The sequence below is a fragment of the Schistocerca nitens genome, chromosome 2, assembly GCF_023898315.1.
Source record: "Schistocerca nitens isolate TAMUIC-IGC-003100 chromosome 2, iqSchNite1.1, whole genome shotgun sequence".
Taxonomy (NCBI): Eukaryota; Metazoa; Arthropoda; class Insecta; order Orthoptera; family Acrididae; genus Schistocerca; species Schistocerca nitens.
In genome coordinates, this window is record NC_064615.1 from 67,446,297 (window position 1) to 67,458,913 (window position 12,617).

Consider the following 12,617-nt stretch of genomic DNA (forward strand, 5'->3'; position numbering starts at 1 on the left):
TACTGGCGTATCACCCAGCGTGATGGTATGGGGTGCCATTGGTTACAAGTCTCGGTCACCTCTTGTTCGCATTGCCGGCACTTTGAACAGTGGACGTTACATTTCAGATGAATTACGACCCGTGCCTCTACCCTTCATTCTATCCCTGCAAAACCCTACATTTCAGCAGGATAATGCACGACCGCATGTTGCAGGTCCTGTACGGGCCTTTCTGGATACAGAAAATGTTGGACTGCTGCCCTGGCCAGCACGTTCTCCAGATCTCTCACCAACAGAAAACGTATGGTCAATGGTGGCCGACCAACTGGCTCGTCACAATACGCCAGTCACTACTCTTGATGAACTGTGGTATCGTTTTGAAGCTGCATGGGCAGCTGTACCTGAGCACGCCATGCAAGCTCTGTTTGACTCAATGCCCAGGAGTATCAAGGCCGTTATTACGGCCAGAGGTGATTGTTCTGGGTACTGATTTCTCAGGATCTATGCACCCAAATTGCGTGAAAATGTAATCACATGTCAGTTCTAGTATAATATATCTGTCTACTTAAAACCCGTTTATCATCTGCGTTTCTTCATGGTGTAGCAATTTTAATGGCCAATAGTGCATGTCCTGTACTGCAGACGTTATTGCCTGATAACTCAATACGTGTCCTATAATCTTACCACTTTTCCGCAAATTCCTTTTCTCGCCACTTCTGCGGAGAACGTCCTCATTTCACATCATGTTGGCCCACATAATCTCTAACATCCTCCTACGACACCAAAAGCCAACCGCTTCGAAACTCTTTCATCTTCTTTTCCCCTCATTCAGTCATTCACTTCCACATAATGCTATGCTCGACACCTATTTTCTCACAAACTTTTTCCTCAATTGAAAGCTGATGCTTCAACCTAGTACACCAGTTTTCTAGCAAACTTCTTCTAGTTTCCATTTTATGTCCTCTTTGCTTCGTAAGTCACTCGTTATTTTGGTTCCAAGAGAGCATAACTCCTTCACTTCATCTATTTCCATTTCTTCGTCTATTTCTAAGTCCGTATATGAGCTCTTCAGCATGTTACACTAAAAGTTATCACGGTGGCTGCCACTCTATGTTACGGGGTTTCTTATGTTCACACAGTGGTATGCCACTTTTAATATTTTTCTTCTATTTGTGTTATTGTACATTTTTAGTTTATAATTTTGCTTCATATTTTTCTTAATTTAAATTCGAAGATGCTTGCAGAACACAGATGAAACAAGCAACTCTAAAAATAAAATTAGTTATTGTTGTCAGTTATAAGAAATAATAGTAAAGAATTATTTTTCAATCACTTCCTCTCCAAATCGACAGTTGAATTGATCAGAGCTGAAGGGCATTAAGTCAATTTACACAACTTGTACGGTGCAGAAAGAAACATTCAGATGTAACAAAATCAAACAAAACCAAATAAATATAGGTTATCAATACTTTTATCTATTAAGAAATTTCCTGCAATATAAATTTTGTTAATGAAAATAAAAGTTTAACGTTTAATCCACATTAATTTTTGTTTTTCAAATACTGATCTAATGATTTCAGCTTCACGGTCACTAATAAATTCACAATCAGTATTTATTAGTAAATTTAATAAAGTATCTTGACACATGTGTTTATGAAATACATAAGAAAAGACAAGAGTAATGTCAATTATAAAATGTATTATAACTGTTACTGAACGTAGTTTTAGCTCATGAAGGAACAAACACATGCAAATGCCTTGTTAGGGATGGTTTGATGCAGACTGACAGACTACACGTTGTTGGCCATTACAGAATGTTCTCGCGAAATTCCATAGCATCCTGTGGAACATATTTCATTATCTTTCCAACACTTTCTACATTTTTAAACTTTATAGGAACTCTGTCCTTGTATGCCTTTCCGCTTTGGCATGGTAAGATTTGGCAGCGACCTCGGCTTTCCGAGAAAAAAATCTGTGTTCACCAGGACATCTGATGTAAACAGACGCTTCAACGTCTGCAATCTTGTTATTGAAGCAGAACTGGAATTGCTGCAGTTTTAAAGGGAAAAGCACTACTTCTTACCTACATTTACATTTACAGCTTTATAGATAATCCGGAAGTCACAGTATGGTGCCTGGCGGAGGGTACCCTGTACCACTACTAGTCACTTCCTCGCCTGATCCACTTGCAAATAGATCGAGGCGAAACCGACTATCTATATGCTTCTGGCTGGGCCCTGATTTCTCGAATCTTATCTACGTGGTCCTTACGCGCAATGCATGTTGGCGGCAGTAGAATCGCTCGGCAGCCGGCTTCAAATACCCGTTTTCTATATTTTTTCAATAGAACGTCGGCTTCCGTCCAGTGATTCCCATTTGAGTTCCCGAAGTATATGCGTCACGATTTCGTGTTGTTCAAACCTACCGGTAACAAATCTAGCAGACCACGCGTGTATTGCTTCGATGTGTTCCTTCATTCCGACCTGGTGCGGGTCCCAAACTCTCAAGCAGTACTCAAGATTAGGTCGCACAACCGTCCTCTATGCGATCCCCTTTACGGGTCTTTCCTAAAATTCTACCAATAAACCGAAATCGACAGTTCGCCTTCCCTACAACAGTCCTCACATTCTCGTTTCATTTCATATCGCTTTGCAACGTTACTCCCAGATATTTAAATGACTGTGTCAAACGGGACACCAGTAATATTGTAACTGAACATTACAGATTTGTTCTTCCTAAACATCCGCATTAACTTACATTTTTCCACATTTGGAGCTAGCTGTCGTTCATCACACCAACTAGAAATTTTGTCTAAGTTGTCTTGTATCTTCCTACAGTCACTCAACTTGGACGTCTTACCGTACACCGCAGCATCATCAGCAACTACCCCGTCAGCCAAACCGTTTGCGTATGTAGAGCACAAAAGCGGTACTCTCACGCTTCCCTGGGGCACGCCTGATGATACCCTTGTCTCTGAGGAACATTCGCCGTCGATGACAACATACTGGATTCCATTACTTGAGAAGCCTTCTACCCACCCACATACACTCCTGGAAATTGAAATAAGAACACCGTGAATTCATTGTCCCAGGAAGGGGAAACTTGATTGACACATTCCTGGGGTCAGATACATCACATGATCACACTGACAGAACCACAGGCACATAGACACAGGCAACAGAGCATGCACAATGTCGGTACTAGTACAGTGTATATCCACCTTTCGCAGCAATGCAGGCTGCTATTCTCCCATGGAGACGATCGTAGAGATGCTGGATGTAGTCCTGTGGAACGGCTTGCCATGCCATTTCCACCTGGCGCCTCAGTTGGACCAGCGTTCGTGCTGGACGTGCAGACCGCGTGAGACGACGCTTCATCCAGCCCCAAACATGCTCAATGGGGGACAGATCCGGAGATCTTGCTGGCCAGGGTAGTTGACTTACACCTTCTAGAGCACGTTGGGTGGCACGGGATACATGCGGACGTGCATTGTCCTGTTGGAACAGCAAGTTCCCTTGCCGGTCTAGGAATGGTAGAACGATGGGTTCGATGACGGTTTGGATGTACCGTGCACTATTCAGTGTCCCCTCGACGATCACCAGTGGTGTACGGCCAGTGTAGGAGATCGCTCCCCACACCATGATGCCGGGTGTTGGCCCTGTGTGCCTCGGTCGTATGCAGTCCTGATTGTGGCGCTCACCTGCACGGCGCCAAACACGCATACGACCATCATTGGCACCAAGGCAGAAGCGACTCTCATCGCTGAAGACGACACGTCTCCATTCGTCCCTCCATTCACGCCTGTCGCGACACCACTGGAGGCGGGCTGCACGATGTTGGGGCGTGAGCGGAAGACGGCCTAACGGTGTGCGGGACCGTAGCCCAGCTTCATGGAGACGGTTGCGAATGGTCCTCGCCGATACCCCAGGAGCAACAGTGTCCCTAATTTGCTGGGAAGTGGCGGTGCGGTCCCCTACGGCACTGCGTAGGATCCTACGGTCTTGGCGTGCATCCGTGCGTCGCTGCGGTCCGGTCCCAGGTCGACGGGCATGTGCACCTTCCACCGACCACTGGCGACAACATCGATGTACTGTGGAGACCTCACGCCCCACGTGTTGAGCAATTCGGCGGTACGTCCACCCGGCCTCCCGCATGCCCACTATACGCCCTCGCTCAAAGTCCGTCAACTGCACATACGGTTCACGTCCACGCTGTCGCGGCATGCTACCAGTGTTAAAGACTGCGATGGCGCTCCGTATGCCACGGCAAACTGGCTGACACTGACGACGGCGGTGCACAAATGCTGCGCAGCTAGCGCCATTCGACGGCCAACACCGCGGTTCCTGGTGTGTCCGCTGTGCCGTGCGTGTGATCATTGCTTGTACAGCCCTCTCGCAGTGTCCGGAGCAAGTATGGTGGGTCTGACACACCGGTGTCAATATGTTCTTTTTTCCATTTCCAGGAGTGTATTTATGAACTTATTCCATATGCTCGTACCTTCGTTAACAGCGTGCAATGGAGCGCTATGTCAAATGCTTTCCGCAAATCTAGAAATATGGAATCTTGGTGTTGCACTTCATCCTTATTTCGCAGTATATCTCTTGGAAGTCCTACACTTTCCTGGATATAACGGTTTCGATAAGTAAGATGGCCACCATTTATCAAAATTAATGGTTCATCATTTACTGCAACATGAAGTTAGACATTTCTTTCTGCAGCTTGCTATAAAATCAACACATTGTTTTGGGGTTCAACCTACCACAGTATTTTAATCTCTTTTTTAATACCGCAGAATGTCTAGCACCTGGTCCGTATGAACAACTACATTCAAGAAATATATGGGTAATCGACGCAAATCTACCAGTTGCAGTCAGTCCCAGATACATAACAACAGTTGTGAGATTTTGATGTCCAGCACATCCATCTGAGAACAAGGTGAGATATTTAAGGACGTCAAACGTATATTTCATGATACAAATATACCACGATGCTTTCATATTTCGAATGGCGAATGCTGAACAAATTTACCCGAATTTTCCGTATATATTACGTTTCTAGCACATGAATTTTTGGCAAGGACTAATTCTGTATACAGGCAAAGGCAAAGGGACCCATCTAGTCATTTTAAGACACTGATGTTTCGCCTCCTTTAGTGACTCGTAAAATTTTCGACTTCTTCGAAGATGAACCTGAAAATGTGCTTTTGTTGCAAGATTTGAAGCTTAACGCAGGTGGGGACTTCTTTATTTCACAGATGTTTTCCGAAAATACTGACTAGAAGTCGTGTTTAACAGCTGCGTCTTGATAAGTAGTTCAGTAAATCGGATACATTATTTTCATACACAGTCGAGAATCTATGTATTGAATTTACTTTCCAGTATAATGTGAAGACGTGGGAGGAAAATATTGTATTTGCTCATCTGTTGTTTTCAGGATACTTTCAGGAACTTTATTTCTTTTTGTATTCTTCCCAAGTGTCAGTTTTCTATTTACTAACATGTTAGTTACAGAAACATCCGTTTCATTCCAATGGAGTGAAAACTGTGAAATGCTTTTGACACACTTGCACTATTTGTGATACACACATTACAAAGTACCAAAAATTGGAATAATACCTATTTTGTTCATTACCATCTAATTTCCGTGATCTTAGCCTCGTGATATGAGAAGCTTCAGTCAGACCCATTAGGTACAAATGTTGACTATCTTAGTTCGTAAGGTCATAAAGTCTTGTCAGGATATCAATTTTGTCATTGTTAGCGACTCTATGGGAACAGCCTTTACAGCACCTACAGTCAAAATGACTGCTTAAAAATTTAGATGGCCTCCTACAAACATTAGAAAGAAAGAGAATAGGTACACAGGATACACTATCGTAGCTAAATCGGCATCGAAAAACGGTATACTTTAAATATAACTTACCATCGTCAATATCGTTGAAGTAAAAGTCTGTACTGACCACGCAATATTCTGCTGTTTTCTTTTCTGTGGCGTGTTTTCGTTTTAGCTGCTGTAGGATATACCCATTGTAATAATCGGCTTTACTATATTTTCCTTATGAGCAGAATCGTTTGTGTTTCTCTTGGGCGACATAATGAAACACTGAGTTCGGCACAGCAAGCAAGCAACAACTGTATGAATATGAAACCACGTGGAATGAATTGCGCGGGAATCAGCATTTACCAGCGTTAACAACATACAGAATGGCACGGAGCTGAAAGGTAACGTATTTCTCCCAATTAATTATACAATACAGCTGGGGGGCAGAAGGAATATTTGTTTAAAGCTTAAAAAAAATTAATAAACAAACCACAGTCTAAATCGAGTATTTATAGTCATATAATAGGTGTCTGGTGAATTCAGATCTAAATACAATAACTAAATTGGTCATCAATTTTGAAGACACACAGTGCTTGAACCCAGTGACAGCTGTCTTCCTCCCCATATTTTTAGATCTAAAGAAAGAGTTATTCTGCCGAAACTGCTCATAGCGTTATTTTTACTTCATTTATAAATTATAAAGAAAGATAATTTATTTTCTAAGGGCCCCTGTGCCATATTTCTGTAGTTTAGGTAGTGTTACGTACAAAGTTTTGATTTTCATAAGGAGGCTTCATTATGCTCGTGTGCTGCGTGGTTCTGATATGCCGTCACGTGTCACATAGAATTAATGGATTTACTACGGTACATCTAATCAGCCTTTGTGTTGAAGCTGTTTGAACACCCTTAAATATCAGGTGCCAAACAGTCTTTGTGTAAGTTTTCCATTTTTGATGAACCTTCCTGTAAAACTCTTTAGCAGTGATTTGCGAAGAAGGACACTACGTACACTACGTGGTCAAAAGAAATGGTAACAGTAAGGTAGATGGCCCAAGTAAGGCCGTAGTAGGGTTTGCAACTAGTTTTAGAGGACATATCTTTAAGTGTTTCATATTACAAAGTGCGTTTTCATTAATAAATCATTGAACATACAATTGACATATGTGTTAAGATAACGTAATTTTGATGTGATGTCAACTATGTACACCATTTGATCAAAAGTATCCGGACACCTGGCTGAAAATGACTTACCAGATCGTGGCGCCCTCCATCGGCAATGCTGGAATTCAATATGGTGTTGACCCACACTTAGCCTTGATGACAGCTTCCACTCTCGCAGGCATACCTTCAGTCAGGTGCTGGGAGGTTTCTTGGGGAATGGCAGCCCATTCTTCACGGAGTGGTGCACTGAGGAGACGTCTCGATGTCGGTCGGTTAGACCTGGAACGAATTCGGCGTTCCAAAACATCTCACACGTGTTCTATAGGATTCAGGTCAGGACTCTCTGCAGACCAGTCCAATACAGGTATGCTATTGGCGTGTAAACAATCCGCCACAGGCCGTGCATTATGAACAGGTGGTGGATCGTGTTGAAAGATGCAATCGCCATCTCCGGATTGCTCTTCAGCAGTGGGGAGCAAGAAGGTGCTTAAACCATCAATGTAGGCCTGTGCTGTGATAGTGTTACGCAAACCAACAAGGCGTGCAAGCCCCCTCCATGGAAAACATGACCACACCATAGCACCACCGTCTCCGAATTTTACTGTCGGCACTACACACGCTGGCAGATGACGTTCACCGGGCATTCGTTATACTCACACCCTGCCATCGGATCGCCACGTTGTGTACCGTGATTCGTCACTCCACACAACGTTTTTCCAATCGTCCAATGTTTACGCCCCTTACACCAAGCGAGGCGTCGTTCGGCATTTACCGGCGTGATGTGTGGCTTATGAGCAGTCGCTCGACCATGAAATACAAGTTTTCTCACTTTCCGCCTAACTGTCATAGTACTTGCAGTAGGTCCTGATGCAGTTTGGAACTCCTGTGTGATGGTCTGGATAGATGTCTGACTATTACACATTATGACCCTTTTCAGCTGTCGGCGGTTTCTGTCAGCCAATAGACGAGGTTGACCTGTACACTTTTGTGCTTTACGTGTCCCCACACGTTTCCACTTCACTATCACACTGGAAACAGTGGACCTAGGGATGTTTAAGAGTGTGGAAGTCCTTCGTACAGACGTATGACACAAGTGACACCCAATCACCCGACCACGTCCGATGTCCGAAGTTCCATTCTGCTACCTCACGATGTCTAATGACTACTGAGGTCGCTGATATGGAGTACGTGGCAGTAGGTGGCAGCACAATGCATCTAATATGAAAGATGTATGTTTTTAGGGGTGACCGAATACTTTTGATCACATAGTGTATAATGTGCGCAGCCAACTGCATTTTTGAGGGTTTAATAAAAATTCATTTTTTAAAAATTGCTTCTTCTTGGACAAAATTCGGATAAGGCTCTCATTACACTTTTTTTAAAACGTAGTCACTTTGCATGTCAAGCATATGACACAATTTTAACAATTTGCGTTCCAATAGGCGTTTATCTGTGGATTCTACAGGTTTATGATAACTGCCCCGAAAATATCTCAAGGAATTCTTCCAAGCAGTTTTAAAGTATACAATGGGTGGTCACGAAGTAGTAACTGTCAGTCAGAAAAAATGAAACTGCGTCCATGAAGCCTGGTGGTGATAATAGTGCCTTCAGTACGACGCATTTTCCCAACGACAGATACATCGGCGCAGACATCTGCATTTTGACGGTTCAGGAAACCTATCTTCTCGTTATTCCGGAAACGTCTGCCACCCAGTAGTTTCTTCATCGGACGAAAGAGGAAGGTGTCACTGGGTGCCATCTCAAAATACGTGGAGGTGAGCCAAAATCTGATATGCCAAGCAAGCAGCACGTGTGGCTGCGTCCTGCGCAGAATGAATTAGTGTGCTCTCGTGAAGTATTTTGAGCAAATTACCACTTCACTTCGTCTTGACAACCACGGTGACACGGTGGATAAATAAGTCATTCTTTTGTGAATGTGAGCAATCACGAAACGCAGCAGGCGGTGACGTTTGCCAAGATTAAAATGATGTGCAATACGTTGAAAACAGATTCAACACTGATTTTTTATTTTCATTCTTTCCATCATTGCCTCGATAATGGTAGATGGTAGCCGGTCTTTGGGAAACAGGGCCTCTACTGCTCTTGCGACTTATGGGCCCCATAGAGTAATAGTGTACCACTTTATTGCTCGTCAATCGGACCTGTTTCTCCACGTTAGAAACGCTTTCGCCACTAGCATCTGTGGCATATTATGATGCATTGTTGCTGTGCAATTCCCCCGACTCATCGTCGACTTTTGCAGCCGCGTTCCTCCATACATGCAGTACACGAATTAGTGTACAATACTCTACTTTATCTGAATGATGGGTCGTTTATTTGGCTCCTCTAGCGGCAAACTACGGTACTGTGGCACGGGATGTCTGTATGTACCAGGACTGCAAACAAGCAAAAAATACCGACATAACTTTATTTTCTCAAGCTGACAATCGAAATCTTATGATTACCTATTGTAGTCTGTCATCTAGACAGTAGAAAAGTATATGGGCCTACGTGTGCTACTGCGCCAGGTTATGCGTCTCAGGCTAATCCTGTGTGGAGTTACTTACACAGCTATTCTCATCTGGCCGTCGCATTCCAGGAGTCACTTGAAACTGCAATGAGCAAGCATCGTTCATTTTTGCAAAGTGGCATAGCAAATTAATATCGGAAAGCAACCAGGGAATCAGGTAATGACTTACTACTGAATTACGGAAAGATCCAGAGTAGGACAAACTTCCCTTTTTTTATTATGGCACGAGAGCTTCCATTTTACACACATGAGCAGTCCTGCCATACAGGTCCTATACAGTGTGAATCAGCTACCCCTGCCGATCCGTCTTATGCAACCCACACCACGTCGGTATCAGTAATGGTACTTAGCCAGGCCACAGCCATGTAATCGATATAAGTTCACTCTCAGACCATTGGACGACTGTTAGCAAGCGGAATCATGCTGTAAAAATACAAATGATGACTACCCATGAGATATTTTTAGACCAAGAGATATCTTACTTCAACATACTTATCCAGGTGCCTCCAGTCTTCCTTTGTGTAATTGAGGTGTAGCCATACAGGCTTTAGATATCCCTGTAATTTTATTCCATATGTATTACGTAATCTTTCTTAAATTGTTGAGGAAGGTTGCCTTATGAAGTGTCTTTCACTACCGGACACAACGAGATTAACAGGAGAAATCAAAATGGGAAACATGGGAGTAGCAGCATTCTGGTATATAACGCAATGAAAGACTAATTTATGACTACCCAGTTGGTGTGCTGAAGTAGTTTCATAAACAAAATTTGTGCAGTAGGTCAAGACGTCTTTATACACTTTCCCAGTCATTCTCCTAACAACGTTGTTCATTCATGTGGGCCGGCGGCGGTGGTCTCGCGGTTCTAGGCGCGCAGTCCGGAGCCGCGCGACTGCTACGGCCGCAGGTTCGAATCCTGCCTCGGGCATGGGTGTGTGTGATGTCCTTAGGTTAGTTAGGTTTAAGTAGTTCTAAGTTCTAGGGGACTTATGACCTAAGATGTTGAGTCCCATAGTGCTCAGAGCCATTTGAACCATTTTCATTCATGTGGTGTTGCATAAAAAGACATCGGTAGGGACAGCTAAATCTCCCTGTATATTAAACTTTTCACTTGGTCATGTACTGGAAAGTTGTTACTTCCATGCCTCCCATTTTGATATCCCCTGTTAATTCCGTTGCGTCCGGTGGTGAAACACACTTTACACGGCAGCCTTTCTGAACCATTTGCGAAAGATTAAGCTCTATAAACGGAATAAAATTACAGAGAAATCGAAAACTTGTATGAATACACCGTTAATTACACAAAGAACGATTAGAGACATTTGAATACGTACGGCAGAACTAAGATATATATTGGTTCAAACATGCCGTGTATCTCACGGCCGCCCCTGACTTGTATTTTTCACATTACGATTCCTCTTGCTAGCAGTCACTCAAAGCTCTGAGAGGGAACTTGTGTCGATTACGTGGCTGTCGCCTGTCTCGATACCATTCCTGATACAGACGAAATGTGGTAAAACCCACCCTGTATAGGAAATGTATGGCAGGATTGCTAATGTGCATAAAATTGCAGCTTTTATGACATAATAAAAAACGGCAAGTTTGACTTACTCTGGACCTTTTCATTGTTTAGTAATAAGCCATCACTTCAGTCTCTGTTTTTTTTATTTAATTTACTAAGCTACTTTGCAAATCATGAAGGATGTTTGTTCATTGTCGTTTCAAGCGGCATTCGAAATGCGGGTTGCATAAAATGGGTCAGTAGGAGCTGAATCACCTTGAATATCCTACAATGGTTGAATACAGTGACTCTTTTGAAGGGACGTACAATTATTCACTTCATATTTCCTTGTTATAATGAGCTCAATTTACTCCAAGGGTTAGTTACTTTTATATTCCATGTGTCATTTGCACAGTTTATTATAATGATATGGAACGAGTCGTTTTACATTCACATTATACGTTCATGTGTAAATACAGTTAGATTCTGACAATTTACAAATGTGGACTTTTTAGTTCAGATTAGAATTGGTAATTCCTACCCACCAAACTGTGTACTTATCCACCAAACTGTGTACTTCTTTCTGTGTTAAATACAACCTTAATGTGGAATAATAAGGGTGATTTTTCTTCTGTGTCTGTAATTACCTACATAATTGTTCCTTTCGAACTGTAGTTGGTTATTTAGAGCAAACTTCATGCGGCAATAAATATACTGGGAAACACTAGTCAAAATGCCTAACTCTTAAACAGATACCTATAAGATTGCCATGGGTCAACACTTCATGCGGTTGTTACAGCACGTTCTTCAACACTGAAAACCTTTTCCAAGATGAATTGCCCCAAAACATTATTCTACAGGACATTATTGAATGAAAATACGCAAAATATGTTAATACTGATTTCTCTCTCCCCAAGATTTTTAATTATTTGAAGTGAAAATGTGTCTGAACCTTTTCCATCATGTGACAAATTATTTGTTCCATTATTTAAACACGAAATACAGAAAAAAATAATTATATTCCACAAAACCATCACAGTGCCAATTTAAATAAAGTTGTTTCCAGTCTGGATATCGTTACACATGTGACTTTTTGGTGTTTCTTGGCGCCTTAGCCAGTTTCGGTGGCCGAGTGGTTCTAGGCGCTTCACTCCGGAACCACGCGACTGCTACGGTCGCAGGTTCGAATCCTGACTCGGGCATGGATGTCTGTGATGCCCTTAGCTTAGTTAGGTTTAAGTAGTTCCAAGTTCTAGGGGACTGATGACCTCAGATGTTAAGTCCCATAGTGCTCAGAGCCATTTGAACATGCTGTGTTTTCCAGAATTTCAATAGCTAGAGGACAGCGTGTCACAAGAAACATGAGCCCTATAGCGAAAAATTGATCTCATTTCGAAATCATCACCCACGATGTAGGAAAGACAACCATTCGCATTCTTTGTAATAAATATATTGGCGACCAGAGTAACTTTTTTTTAAAAAAAATCGTGAGATCAATGAGAAGTAAAGGGAAATTACTTACGTAAAATCTCTATTTCTAACGAATGCTTAAAAAGTTTAAAAAGTAACACAGAGTAATGTTTACTAATGCTACTGGTATCAAGAACGTCGTGAGTCGAACGAAAA